A 16583-nucleotide genomic window follows, 5' to 3' on the forward strand; every position below is an offset into this window, starting at 1 on the left:
GCTTGTTTACCTTGATCTTCAGATCCTACAGTAAATTCAGAAGCCACACAACTTGACATATAATCACAACACCTGCAATATATTCTGCTTCACAGGTTGACAGAGCAACAACTGATTGCTTCTTGGAACACCAAGAAATAAGACTTTCCAGAAACTTAAACAAGTATCCAAAAGTACTTCTTCTATCAACTTTGTCTCCACACCAATCAGAATCTGAGTAGCTTAGAAGTTCTGAGCCAGTTTCAGCACCAGAAGGGAACAAAACTCCATACTTCAGAGTTCCCTTTATATAACTCAGAATTCTGACAACAGCTTGGTAATGAGACCACTTCGGTTTACTCATAAACCTACTCACCATTCCAATTGCATAGCAAATATCAGGTCGGGTATTACACAAATACCTCAGAGACCCTACCAACTGCTTGAACCTTATCGCATTTACATCATCACCATCAGAATTAGAATCCAATTTCTGATTTATATCAGCAGGTGTGACAACAACTTTATGGTAGCTCAAACCTCTTCAGAAGCTCAAGTTTATATTTCAGCTGGTGTAAAATTATACCTTTCTCAGAGTACATAATCTTCATTCCTAGAAAATAAACCATATTTCCTAGATCAGTTATCTCAAACTAATTCATCAGCTCTTTCTTGAACTTAGCTATCTCAGGTTAACAACTTCCTGTTAGCAATATGTCATCAATATACAGACACACCAAAGTCATATTGCCTTCAAAAGTATGTTAAACATAGACACCATACTCCATCTCACATTTCTGAAATCCCCGCTTCTTGAAAAATGAATCAATTTTCAAATTCCAAGCTCTAGGGGCTTGCTTTAGTCCATACGAAGCTTTGTGTAATCTGTACACCATCCCTTCCTGATTCTTTTTCTCAAATCCATGAGGTTGTGACACATAAACCTCTTCTTCTAATGGACCGTTTAGAAATGCAAATTTCACGTCTAAATACATCAGAGGACAATTCTTGTTAGCAGCTATTGCAATCACCAATCTGATTGTTTCATGTCTTGCTATAGGCGCAAACACTTCAAAGTAATCTAACCCAGGTTTCCGCAGAAAACCTCTTACAAATAACTTTGATTTGTGTTTGCCAATTGATCCATCATGCTTTAACTTCACCTTATAAACCTATCTCACGCTGATGGTTTTCTTGTTCTTTGGAAGTTATGTTAGCTTCCAAGTCTTGTTTCTCTCTATGACATCAAGTTCTTCTTTCATGGCCTTCAGTCAAACTTTCTGCTTGAGAGCTTCTTCCGTACTCACATATTCAATATCTACTAATATGGCACACCGAATAACTTCCCCTTCAGAATCTACTTCAGTATCTTACAGCATGTCAAACTCTACAAACCTTCTCGAAATGTTTCTGATTCTTTGCGGCCTCTGAACTTGTTCAGAACCTTTTGAATCTGGAACAACATCATATGCTAGAACTCCAGAAGTACCAACTTCAAAAGCATGACCACCTTCAGAATATGGAATATTCTCAGAATCTGGACTACCACCAAAGTCTGAATCACCATCAGAATCTGGATCAGAATTAGATTCTTCCTCAGATTCAATCTCGCTTTCTGATTCTGGCTCACTCTCAGAATCATTTTCAGGCTCTGACTCATCTTTAGAATCAGAATCAATATCTCTAGAAGTTAACTCTGCACTGGAGTTGGATTGACTCTTGCTCCAATCTCATCCTTCTGACTCATTCATAACAACATTTATGTTGACTTCAATGTTATTAGTGAATGGACAATAAAGCTTATAAGCACCTATACTGTGATACCCCACCAGTAACATCACCTTGCTTCTTTCATCCAGCTTCTTTCTAGTAACATCTGGAACGTGTTTATAACAGACATAACCAAATACTCTGAAATGACTCACACTTTGCTTATCTCCAGTCCATCTCTCAAAAGAAACAATTTCTTACAACTTCTTGGTTGGACACCTGTTGAGCATATATGCCGCATTGACAACGACTTCTCCCTATAAAGTGTTAGGAAGCTTATTCTCCTTCAGTATGCTCCTTGTCATATCAAGAAAAGTTCGGTTTCTCCTTTCAACAAGACCATTGTGTTGAGGAATATATGGAGCAATCACTTCATGCTCAATTCCATTCTCCTCACAGAACTTTATGAACTCTGTAGAGTTACTCTGTTTCTCAACCTTGATTATGAATTTCTTAAATTCAGCAAACACCTCGTGTTTGAACTTTATAAGGGATATCCATGTCATCCTTGTGAACTCATCCACAAATGACACAAAGTATTTATTCCCTCCTAGTGAAGGTTCTGGAAATAGTCCACACACATCATAATGCACTACTCCCAAAACATGTTTTGCTCTTGGAGCTACTTCTGATGCAAATGGCAGTCTTGGTTGTTTCCCTCTCATGCACACATTGTATGACTTTTCTAGTTTCTTAATTGCAGGAATTCCACGTACCGGTTTCTTTGAATTCAAATGCCCTAAGCTTCTGAATTCCACGTACCGGTTTCTTCTAATTTCCTTTCCTTGTTTGACCAACAATATGCAGCGAAGTGGCCAAACTTCTTACAATAATAACATTGAACTTTTCTCTTGTCATACTTCTCCTTTCCCTTTTGACTTTCAGAAGTTGAGTTTTCTGACTTCTGAGACCTACCATATATTTTCTTGGCTTCTGACCAAGACTGCTTCTGGTCTTTCTTGACAAAAGAAGCTTTCAGAGCCTGCTCCACCTCTCTCTCAGAGGTTCTTTCATTCAGATGCAACTCTTGTGCCTCTAGACTACTTTGCAACTTTTCTATTCTCATGGTGCTCAGATCCTTAGAATGTTCAATTGCTACAACGATATAATCAAACTAAGGAGTAAGACATCTAAGTACCTTCTCAATGATACTTTCCTCAGAGAGGGTTTCTCCATACAACTTCATCTCATTTGTGATCAGAATCACTCTGGAGATGTAGTGAGGTACCTTCTCATTGTTCTTCATACTGAGATTCTCATACTGCTTACGTGTGACTAAAGCTTCACCTTATTCACTGATGCATCACCTCTGTAACATCGTACCAGTGTGTCCCACGCAGCCTTCGTCGTCGTCGAATCAACAATTTTCTCAAACACGTCCACATCCACGCACTGATGGATGTAGAATAAAGCCTTTTGATCCTTCTTCCTCAGTTCAAACTGAGCATTTCTCTGCACGTCTGTTGCATTTTCTGGAAGTGCAACCTGAACATAACCATCGTTGATGAGATCAAGAACATCTTAAGCTCCAAACAACACGCGCATCTGAATCATCCAACGATTCAAGTTCTTGCCATCAAACACTAGAAGCTTGGTGCTCAGATTACCGTTTCTGTTCATCTTCAACCCCATGCAATACACTAAGATCTCACCTAAACACAATGTTTCCCAATCCCGCAGAATCAAGATATGTGATTCTGTTACGACTCTGAATAGAAATTCAACACGAATTCTCCGAACAAAAACCAATCACACAACGCCTCACTGTTTCCCGTGGTGTTTCCATGTGGATCTAAATCGGAGCTCTAGATACCAATTGTTGGTGCACAAGGTGATAAAGATGAACAATGAACAAGAGAGAGAAGAGATAATAATAACACACTTCCACTACTCTTAAAATGGTTACAAAATGGTTGCACACAAAATATACACACACACTGCAAAAGGAATAAAGATACAATTTATTTACACCACTCACTTGCTTAAATACAAGTGAGACTTTAAGACAAATACTAAAATATCATCTAACAAACTTTTTCTACCATTTTTTAAAAATATGAATTAATTCTAACCACTATTAACCTATTATAAATATTAACTCATATTACATTGAGGACTATGAAAGTGCTTGAATAGTAACTATTGATCATTTTACTTAACGTTACAACCTTAGTAATATGTAAACAAAAAAAATGCAAGTAATCTCTAAACAAAACAAATTCAAATCTTGTTCAATGTATAACAATTGCATGAGCTAAGATCTTTTTTTTTCTAAATGATTTTGGTGTAGAAGCACCTGTGTAAAATCAATTTGAGGGGTTAAGAATATTTATTCCATCCAATTCAAAAGCATTTGAAAATATACTTGTAGAGGATACAAAAGTCTCCCGTACATGATAATGAATCCAATAATTTTTTTACATATCTTAAAATTTAAGTGCTTATTTGTTGTGGACACTGTCTGATGTGTGTCTTACTCTCTAAGAGTTTTGAAAAATAAAATTTAACCAAAGAATCATAAATTATCAAATAAAAAAGAAAAATTTACCTAAAATTTGTGAATACAGATTATTAAGCATATAAAAGAAACAACCAATGTTTCAATTAAATTATGAATCAATTGGTCATGCACCAGTGACCCCAATCATCAAACGAATAGAGAAGAAAAATGATTTTTAGAACAAAAACCAATTTCCTTTGTATCTTAAGCAACTTACAAAACCCTAAATCCAAACTAAGAAATTACAAATCAAACAATCTATCAAAAAACTGCAAACATAGCCCAAATGTTAGAAAAATGATGCTAGTAGTTAAAATTAAACATGAATAGAAGATCTATGTTCCAACAAATCGGGATTTCAAAGTTGGAAAATGAAGAAAATTTCACTAAATAATAGAGGTAAACAATGAAATTGTAACAACCTTCAAAACTCCGGTCAGACAAATATAATGAACGAAACACATTGAGACATTGAAATAGAGAAAAAAAGTTTTACAAACCCAACAAAACAATGAAGCAGAGAGAGAGAGAGGTGAATTAAAGAGAGAGCAGAAGAATTTTGAAAAAATCCAATTGTACAAAAAAACCCTAAGCGCGATTAAATTGAAAGGTAGAAAATATTCGAGCAGGACTAACCGTGGTTGTGGAAAGATGGATAGTCGAAATAAATTTTGAAATAAATGAACAAAAACATAGAGGTTATGAATAAAAATAACATAAAAGCAAATCATTCATAACAATTGCAAATTTGAAATCGAAGCAGATCTAAAGGTCTGTGATGAATAATAACAACCAAAAAGTAAATGGTTCATAAAGAACTATTTGAAGATGATGAGAAATAACAATACAAAGTAGATGACGAAGAATACGATAGACAACGAATAGAAAAAGGAATCAATAGTAAGTGAAAAAAATTGTACATTTTGATCTTCTGCTAGTCTTGAAAGATATATGTTCTAATTGAAATTAAGGGTCTGTTTGGATTGATGGAAATGGATGGAATGGAGTAGAGTTATATTCTATTGTTTGGTTTTGCAAAAAATGAATGGAATGGAGTGGAGTAGAGTTATATTCCATTGTTTGGTTTTGCAAAAAATGAATGGAATGGAATGGAGCGTGATGGAACCAATTCCATCCAATACCACTTTTTAAACCCATTTTTCATTCTCCAAATTGAAGTGTATCCAATGGATGGAATCAATTAATAACCCAATTATAATTTTGTCCTAAAAAATTTCAATTTTATTAACCGTTCATATTCTTCATTCTTTATTTCATGTGACATTTTTCTATTCATTCACCGTAACTCTTGTCTTTCCAGATCTGCTTCTTCTTCTACCCTAATAAGGTATGTCGTATTTCTTCTTATTTTTTCACCTATTTATATGTATGTTCTATTGATTACTTTCATGTTCATGAGTATTTCAATTTTTAGAAATTAGGTATGGTACTCTTGTGTGCTTTTTCCTATTGTTGCTTGTCTTTTTCTACCATTACTGTTAATGGGTTGCTTTTCTTCATGATTTATAATGCTAGTTAGTACTATATAAATTGGACTTGCAGAAATATATAATACCGACTACAAAAATTGGATTTGCAACCAAAATTAGATCTGCACTGCTATAAAAATTGAATTTGTTGTGCTTCGTAGCATAAAGTAACATACCTGCAATAAAAGTTGGATTCTTAGTGCTATAAAAATAGGATTTATTAGCCCGACTTAATTTTGTTTATTAAGTATGGTGTAGAAAACTTATGCACTTGTTAAGTATTTTGTTTATTAAGTTTATATATTTTAAATTTATGACAATATGTTTAAATTTTTTTAAGTGTTAAGTTGATATTTTTTATAATTATATGTCTTATATTATTGTGTGAATGTTGGATCTATCAATATTATAGTATTTTTTATCTTAAGTGTTAAGTGTTCAAGGATATAAATAGAATAAAAAATTATAATGTATTTCTGTTCCGTCCAATTTTCAAACCGTGGAATAAAATATTAGTTCCGTTCCGTTGTAAAATATTCCAACAATGAAATTGAATTTATGTTCCGTTTCATTCCACTCCGCTTCAGGATATGAAATATGAAGAGTTTAATATGTATAAAGAAAGGAAGAGTTAATGTTCGCATTTAAATAAAAGTGAATGCATTGGTAATAGAAGGAATATGCATCGGTAATGAAAGAAAGTAAACAATTTTTTGGTTAACCTTTCTAATGAGTTCAAATAATCATTATTTTTCCTTGGCATTTGCAAATTACGTGTAACAACCAATGTGAAATAATAATGCACTAATTGGCTTTAGCTTAAGCACTTACATACTTAGGTACTAAATTACGTGTAACCACTCCATCATGTTAGGTACCAAATTCTGAAACTTTTTTTAAAATAAAAGGCACGAAGTTTACAAAATATATTTGTTTTTAAAAACATAAACCAATACACCTCAACATACAAACAATTCCACATTTATGCCAAATCAATAGTAAACAATTAATTTGAAAAATTTGAAAGATCTGAGTTTATAGTGTAAACAGAAAAATGGCGCAGACATAGAAATAATTTGAAAAGTGGAAACAATTTCACAATCAGAAACGAATCAATTCTAAGAAGAAAACAAAATCTTATCTTTTGAACTTTAAATACGAACAAAACCATTAAGCTGTAATTTAACTTTTTTAAAAAAAAATGGGGTCTCTATAAAGAACTAAAGTTGATAAATTGAAAAAAAATATCATTAATTGAATATTGTAGGTTGATAACATAATTGATTATTATTATCTGATAAAAAGAATATACCTTTTGATTCAAAACTTGATAATAATTTTAGAAATTAAAAAGCTATGAATGAGAGAAGGAGAAGAAGGAAGAGAGAAATTGGTGGAAGGGTGTGGTTTTTGAAATGGTCTATCTCAAATAGAATGGAAGATAGAAGGGAGAAGGAGAAAAGAAAGAGAGAACGAATATAGAGAGAGAAAGAAGAGAGAGGATGGTCATATGAGAGATTTGTTGAATAGAGAGAAACTTAAGTGACAAATGAAAAGTTTAAGAATATACTCCCTCGTTTCTTTATAAGTGTCACTTTTTTGAAAAAAATATTTTTTTTTAATTGTCACTTGTTAAGTTCAGTGTAGTATTAATTGCTCTTTTGTCAAAATTACCCCTAGGTAATTATTATAGAGAGAGAGAGAAAAAAAATAAAATGAATATAATATATAATTAAGTGTATTATAGGTAAAAGAAGAATTATTGTGTGAAAAGTAACAACAATGATTAGATTTCTTGGTATGTGTAAAAAGTCAAAAAAATGACACTTAAAAAAGAACAGAGGGAGTATACAATAAGATGCCATATGACTAGTTTATGGAAGGATCAAGTATTGGGATTTTCAAAAATAGTGTAATTGATTTATTGGAAAGAGAAAAATAGTAATTTAAAATTCTATTAAATGAAATAAAAGTAGGTTAATAATTAATTAATAGATTAGGGATCAAAAATTACCAATTAGGACATGAAATTAGTCCTCTAATTAAATTTTAGTTGGTTACAAATGTAATAATGACTGTATTTAACTTTATATATTGATTGTAGAAAAACAACATTGGACTTCAATCATATTTCTCTTAACATTTCAGGCATTTTCTTTCTCTCTCATCGTAACTATGGCATCATCATTAGTAACAACAACAAACCTAGAAGCAACACCTTTTGAAAGCCAGAAATATGCTTACACTTACTTATACACCTACGTCGTATGAATAGTACAATAAGATTGGTTTTTTCATAATTCATTAAATTAATTGGGGTAACTTGGTCATTTGCGCTTTATGTTTTAGGGTAACTCAAACACACAACCAAAAGCAGTAGTGTACGATGCTGAAGGATTACAACTCCTTTCTCAAAAAGTGGTAGAACGACGCTCTCCGTCTCCGTCTCCGGTTCACCGTCCTTTCGTCTCCATCTTCTTCGTGTCACCGTCTGTTCGTCTTCATCTTCTCCGTCTCAAGGTTAGATGGTTCCACTTCCACCACATTAACAGGAACACTGAAAATTTAGGGTTTAATCCTTTTAGGCACCATTTACAGTGGAATCAGAAGCATGTACAAGAGTCCTTTGAAATTTAGGGTTTAATCATTTTAGATTAATGTAATAAAAATTTTAATTCCACGGTTGTTGTACTGATTATGTGTTTCTTTTGTTTTGTTTTGTTTTATTATTAGGTTGAGTGATTTATTCTTGAAACTATGACATCATCAAAAAATGGTGATGTAACTGAAGTAAGTAATAGGCATAGGTTTAAACTTTTATTTGTTTACATATTCTAGTTGGTCTACGTTGTTGGTTTATCAAGTTTTTTCATGAATTTAAGGTGTGAATGAGGCATAGCTGTATCCCGGTGAATTTGAGCAGCATCAATGAAAAGTTAACAAAAACTCAACGTGCTCACATCGAATGAACCCCGTTCAAATGGGCGATGGATATTTCTAAAAACTTCTCAATCTCAGGTGGTTTATTATGGAAGTTAGTAAGTAGATGGGACGTACGTAGTAGGGGATTTAGGGTTAGGGATAGAATAGTTCCCTTTACTCCAGTTGATGTTTCTTTTGCTCTTGGATTGTCTATTGTTGGTAAGTCTCTAGTAGTAGAAGAAGATCAACAATGTCAAACATTAGATCTATTTAAAGGGGATGAGGTAACCATTAACAATATCCACAAACAACTTCGTTGCCATAAGAAAAAATTAGTTAATTTTGTTAGACTTTACATATTACTTGCATTTGCGGAGTTTTACTTTCCCAAAACAGGGAATAAGGTATTTACGAGATTTCTTAAGCAATTGGATGATTTGGATTCCCTTGACGCCCATAGTTGGGGAATTGCTGTTTATAACTTTGTGGTTTCTAGTTTATGTGAGTCTTCAGTTATGTTGAAGGATGGAAAAAACAAGGCACAAAGACATTTAAACGGGTGTGCTGCCATATTGCAGGTAAATATATTATATAACTTTATAGTTCCATCTTGTATTTTGAAACTTTGAAATTTTGAAATTTACAACTTCTAATATTTGTTATAGATTTGGGCATTCAACCACTTATCTTTGGGGAAAGTACCTGTTGTTTCTAGGTTTAGTTTTCCACGTTTATTGAATTGGCCGGTTATAAGTATGCAGAAGAAAAATATTGAAAAAGCATTTGAAAAAAATATGGTAAGATTTTGTGTGTTTGAATTGAGAAAAATAGGTTTTCTGTTGTTGTGTGTTGATTGTTTTTTTTTCGTTAGATAATTGATAGAGTAGTTGCAACAGAGGAAGAACTAAAATATGACATAGTCAATGCTGCTCTGTTTGAACAAGGAGAACAGTTTGTGGATGTTATTGATTATCATAGATTGGTGGTTGAGAATAAAGATTTCAAAGAGAGGATAACAGTTCTTGAGTATGAAGTGAGGATGATGAAAGAGGCGAGAGTTAACACTCCGTTTGAGGACGAGGTTGTTCAAGATGATCGACAACTTGTGAACTTTATCACTGAAGATGAAGTAGGAACTTTGGCTGGAGATGTTGGACATAACACTCCATTTAATGATGATGCCAATGTTGCGGAAAATCAATTAAAGTCTAAATCCAACATGGCTACAAGAATGAGGAAGAAACCAAGGAAGCGTGGAAAAAGAACCAGACTAAATTTGTAAATCATTAGTGTTGTAGTGTAGAATTTGTGTAATATGTATTACAGAATTTGTACCAATTATGATGTGTTATAGTGCAGAATTTGGCACAATGTTGACAATTTGTGGTTGTGTTTTGTTTATATGCACAATGTCTTGATTATGTTATCGTTCATTTTGTGGTTAATGTGTTGGGTATGTTATAGTTCATTATATTATTAATGTGTTATAGTGAATATTGTTCCATCAATGTATTAACCAAGTCTGATTTAACAATTTCCCTTGTTATGAAGTCCGGGACTGCAATTTCCCTTGTTTTAAAGTCTGGAACTGCATAAACCAAAGTTAAATTTTCATTAACCAACTTCATGAAATGTATTAACCAAGTCTGGGACTGCAACTTCCATTGTTTTAAAGTCTGGTACTGCATTAACCAAAGTTAAACTTCCATTAACCAATTTCATGCAATGTATTAACCAAGTCTGGGACTGCAATTTCTCTTGTTTCAAAGTCTGGAACTGCATTAACCAAAGTTAAACTTCCATTAACCAACTTCGTGCAATGTATTAACAAAGTCTGGGACTTCAATTTCTCTTGTTTTAAAGTCGGGCACTACATTAACCGAAGTTAAACTTCCATTAACCAACTTCGTGCAATGTATTAACCAAGTCTGGGACTGCAATTTCTCTTGTTTCGAAGTTGGCACTGTATTAACCAACTTCATATTTTTTTATGTTTGGATACAAAGTAATTTCATTAACAAAATATTTTATGTATTATATACACCAACAAAGTTTAGTATAATTTGGATTATGACAAAAGTCAATTTACAATACTGCACCATTTACAATTTGGATTAATACAAAATTCAATTTACAATCTTGCAACATCCCACCTGAATATTCCACCTGAATAACCTGCACCACCAAATGTAACTATTGTTAGTGCATGTAATGTTTTGGACAAGATTAAAAGAAATGTTTGAACATCATACCATCATGTCAAAATTTTCAATTTCACGACGCTCTTTGTTAATATAATTCCTCACATCTTTTTCACAAAAGGGAATATTTTCATGTCCTCCTGCATCTTTAACAAGAGATTGAAAAGTCTTGTTGATCCTTACTCCCGCATCATCATTGATTTGGATTGTTCTCCTCACATGTAAGTTCATTTTCTTGTTAGCCTTAAACAATCTTTCTTTTGTAGGGTAGTCTCATAAGAATGGTTAGATTTGAATTGTGTAATGTACCACAAACCATCTCGTTTCAATTTAATACAAATCTTAGCAGGACAATTTTTCGCTCTAGATGGTAGAGTCTTTAACGTGCATGAAATTTTTGAAATGTTAGACCCCTCTCTTGCACATGAAAGTATTAGGTAGTTGACCTCACAGTCATCTCCTTTTTTCGATGATCTAATCCTCCATCAAAACCCCTTTTTTAAAGCATACTCTTGATAATATATTTTAACTTCCTCTAGACAAGAAAAACACATCCCAATTGCAGGAACCCAAAGTGAGTCATCATCATCACCACCACAATCACTGTGATCAACTTCTACATCTTCCTCTTGACTACTACCACATTCTATAAAAATACTTGAACTGTATGAAGGAGAAGAGCGATCCAAAATGCAACGGAATCTAAAAAAATCTCCTTTAGTGATCCTTACGAATGGGCATGACCAGTGATAGAATTGTTACCTCTTGTGGAGATTGTAACCTTTGATGCAGATCTACAGAGCGATCACGAACGTTGAACAATGACAACGCCTCTACTCAGTCCACACGAACAGATTCCTTCAATCTCAGTGCTAGTTGCTACGAATGAAGGCTTTGAGTGAGAGAGAGAGAGAGAGAGAAACGAAATTGCAACTACACAAATGCTTTTTCACAAGGGTTCTATTTATAGAACCACTTGTGTGGGCTGCAAGCTAAAAAGCCAACTTAAGTGTATGTGGCCCATATCTTATAATATGCCAAAATCACTTAAGCGTGTGGTACCTTACCATATTTCGTATTCTACTTAAGTACATCGTACCTTACGATGTTCTACAATTCACTTAAGTGCATCGTACCTTACGGTGTTCCTTAGTTACTCTATCTCTCATCAGTCCGTCCTTTTGTGTGTGAACCTGTAGGTTTTCGCGGCATAGACAATTATATTAAATCACGTATTTAACATAATAAACAGTGAGCGGTATCTAGCAACACATCACTGCTACCCAAGACACGAAAATGTCATGTGATCTGATAAATCCTTTTGTGATAATACTTATGTGTACAATTACCCTTTTGCCCTTATGTCTATATTGAACACAAGGCATAGACCGTGTCATCCTTGTTGTAACACCTCAGATTTGCACCTATCATTGTACATACATTCTCATATTAGGTCATAGCATAACATGGTCCACTGCATAGCATTGCATTGTCCCATTTGCCTCAAGTGCAAGCCAATCAAGAAATTAGGTCAAACTGGTCAGGAGATCAGTCAGTCAAGCAAGCAAGTGAGTTTTTCATTGAGCCAAGGCCCTAGGGTTGGTCCAACATGTTCACATGACTTGGGGATCCATTTGAAGTGTTTTGGTCAAGGATTGGATGTTCAGAAGTCAGCAGTCAATGCACAGTCAGTCAGAAACCCTAAAAAGTCAAACTTGGTCAACTGTGGTTGATTCTATGGTTTTGATGGTTGGATTTGGTTTGAGAGAGCTTATTCATGTCCCAATAGGCCTCATATATCATGTCAAACACCATCATGGAAGAATTTGAAGCCAGATCAGAAATTTCCAAAAATGGAAACTGGACCTGTAATTGAAACCTGCCAAAAATGGAAAGTCTTGATCCTCAAACTTACATCATGATAAAAGCTTCAAATGAATTGTTGCCCAACATGAAAGTTGAAGATCTTGTTCTCCCATTTCCAAAAAGTCCAAGAACACTCAATTCCCATGTATGGTTGGCAAGTTATGATCGAATCATTTTCAGAAATTCTTGAACTTCAAAAGGCCATATCTCTCAAACCATTTGGCCAAATTTGGTGGGGTTTTTTTTCCAACAAGTCACATTTGACCTCATCTTTCCAAATATGTCATCCTCATGCACCAAAACATCACCATGCAAAATGGCCTTTTTGAACTTGCCTTAATTAATTTCAAGTGAGTTGAATTTTGACTTTTCAAAATAATCATTTTTAAACCATTTGGCCAATTGAAATAGTTCAGAAATGTGGTTTTGGTCATGTTACAAAGTCATTTTCGTGCAGTACATATAGCCATTCCTAACTTGCTTGAAAATTGGCCAAAAGTACATTTTTCAACAACTACATCCCACCTTTTCATGGACTTTGATTTGTACTTTTAAACAGAGAATATAAAGATGATTTTCTGTCATTTACAAACCCTAGCAGCCACTTGGTCTAAACAGAAAAAAACTCATATTCTCTAAAATCCATTTTTTGCATTTTGGCATTTTTCTTTAGAAAACCTCAAAGAGCTCGAACCACACTTGCTTGTGCCATCATTCACAATCATGTTGGAAGCCATTGCAAGCATGGAGGTGCAGCTGTAAAGCCATGTTCGTGGACTGTTTTGGACAAGCATCATCAATGGCAGAAGTTGTTTACATCCAAACCAAGCCATTTCAAGCCAAACCTTCTTCATCATTCATCATTTGAAGATCTTTGGGACACCTGTTTCAGCCATTGGAGACCAAATAACAACCGAATCAACACTGTTCTTCCAACTTGGTAAAATTTCGACTCTCACCTTTTCCAGAACCATGATATACACTTTGTAGATCTCCTTTCCCTGATCATTATGAGCTTTGAATGGTTAAAAATGGTTTAGTATTTAGCAAGTTATGTTGAGTTGAAGTTTTACATCCAAACTTGTTTTTGCTTATTTCTTTTTGTTTAACTTGATTTAATAAAAATGGAGTTTGGAATGTTGATGTGTGTTGCTTGATGATTACCATGACGTGTTCAATTTACATTTCTGGGCATATTTTTTTCCACGATTTTGGGAAGAGGATGAAGACGTTACTGTAGCCATAAACCCTAAAGCCAGTTTTTCCAGATTTTTCTGCTGTTTCACGTGCTGCATGCCCCCATTAACCAAGAGCCAATCAAATTATTTCCTTTCGTCGCCCAAAACGGCCGTGTTTTGATAAGTGGATTCCGGAATTACAAAAATGCCACGGCCGTGGCACATGACACATTGGATTATGTTGTTTTTTATTTTTAATTTCACTTTTGTATATCAATCTTACAAAAATCATTGCGCATCCAATTTTAATCCAAAATTCATGGGGTTTTTTGTGGAATGTTCATCTCCATCTCTAGTTTTTTATCATATTTTTTCCAGAATTTTTTGATGGATGGTTTTTAATTGGTATGAGGGTTTGTGACATGTATGCATATTTTGTACACTTTGCCAAAACATTTGTGAAATGGTGATACTTTATCCAATGGCTCCCAAATTTTTTGTGCTTAAACTAGACACATTCATGGTGATTTTGGTGTAGAGTTTGGGAATTTATCATTGCTGGTTTGTGAGATATGATTTTTTGAATTAGGGTGTGACAATTTGTGTCACACCATTGATGTCCAACTTCATGATTTTCATAGCCATGCTTCTTGACCTCAAATTGACCTGATTTTTTGCATGAACCTACTATTGGATGTCTAGTTTACATGTGAAGTTTCTTGGAATTATTTGTGGTATTTCCTAATTGTTTGAGATTTTCTCCCCTGTTTGACCAAAATGTTGACCTTGTGTGACACTTGTTCCCATTTCATTTGTGAAATTCTCATACTTTATTAGATGGACATGAAATTTTACATGATATGACTAGACATCCTAATCTTTGACATGGTTTTAGTCCCATTCATTTATCATACACCATCTCTGATCTATGAATTTTTCAAGTTGATGCATGTTTGGTTGACTTCATTGAGCATGTTCAAAATTGCTTTGACTTTCTGATTTTCATTGACTGCCTTCCACTTGTCTAAATGAGATGAAATTTGACATGCTTACCATGCTGTGGGTTGTGATTGATCATGATTTATTTGGTGATTTTTGGAAGTGTTTGAGATTGCTTTTGAGTTAAGTCTTGCTGTTGACTTCTATGAGCTTCTGTTTGCTATACCTTGACCTAATTTGTTCATGAAATGATGATGATGATTGATATGAATGTGAACCCAATTGGTTGTGTTTCTTAATTGTTTGAACATGATTTTGGATGCTTGCCCTTTGCTGTTTTGACTTTTTCATTCCTTTTTGACCCTAGGCTTGTCCTAGTGGTCCTGTTACTCACCTTTGAGCTCGTGTTTTCAGGTTGACCAACAAATGACCAATGAGACCATTTCTTTTTGATTGAGCTTGCTTAAATATCATTGTCTAACTTGTTTGTTTTGTAGGTGGCTTGGCTCACATGCCTTAAGCCTTGTGCCTTGCACATCCATTTGCCTCTAATTAACTGGGGATGACTGTTTCTTTTTGTTTTGTTTTGAAGTTGCATACTAACATCCGCTTGACCATTTCAGGTGCTTTTAGTTGCTCAGTTCCTTGTGAACTTTTGCTTTGCTTTGCTTGTATAAGCAATTTGCATTGAGGTATATTTCTAATCTTCATGTAGTCTGGAAGACCTGGCCTGTTACTTGGCCAGGCAACTGTCTGAAGTCCTCCTTAAGAGGCAATGTTTGTGACTGTTTACTTTTGTCCTTGCATAGAGTCAAAGACCTCCTAAGTGAAGAGGCAATTGGCAGAACCCAAGGGATATGCAATCTATCCCCTGCTATTCTGTGTGTCATCTGCTTTGCTCACACCACTGTGTTGATGCATTGCAGATACAAACCTAAGATCTTGTACAATTGTACAGTTGAGTCAGTTTTAAATGTGTAGAAGGGTTCCCACTTTCTGAACCCACACATTCTTGTCTTAAGCTCTCCCAGGCCAGGGATAAGAGCTGTGAAGTCTCATCTTCACTCACTTTTCATCAGCTTCACCTTAGCCCCTCAATGGCAAGGTTAAGAGCTAACATCACCCAGTTCCAGAGGTTTGTTTGTTGAGGTTGATATGACCCCTCGACTAAAACCTATCCTTGTTTGAGCCCCTTGCTTGTGTATAGTGTGTGCTACTTTGCTTGTATGTTTGTTTGACTTGCTTCCTGTGCAAGTTAGGGTTAGTTTAGACTTGCTTCCTGTGCAAGTTAGGTTTTGCTTGGCTTGCTTCCTGTGCAAGTTAAGTGTGTGTGTGGCTTGCTTCCTGTGCAAGTCATGACTAGGATAGGCTGGCTCCCTGTGCCAGTTAGCTAGAAACCTTAACTTAGGGTGATTTTGCATGATAACATCTAGGCTCGAGTCGTAGTCTCCCTAGTGTTGTCTCCCTCTGTTATCTGGTTAGGCTAGTCCTTTATCCCTCTGTAGGGGAACTACGTCGCCCTGATCCTCATACCAGATGAGGTACGTAGGCAGGAGATGAGCAGATCTCTCCGGGCGCCTGTGTCTTTGTTTTGTCTTGTTGTGTGCTTGGAAGCTGATGTAAGTCCATCGAGTGGCATTCGGGTTCCAGTGTGTGTGTTCTGGTTTGGATGCTGATGTAAGCCCAGTGATTGGCGTTCAGGCTCCACGTTTGGCTCTTTGTGTGTGTTTTGGTTCGG

Source organism: Lathyrus oleraceus, chromosome 6, assembly GCF_024323335.1.
Source record: "Lathyrus oleraceus cultivar Zhongwan6 chromosome 6, CAAS_Psat_ZW6_1.0, whole genome shotgun sequence".
Taxonomy (NCBI): Eukaryota; Viridiplantae; Streptophyta; class Magnoliopsida; order Fabales; family Fabaceae; genus Lathyrus; species Lathyrus oleraceus.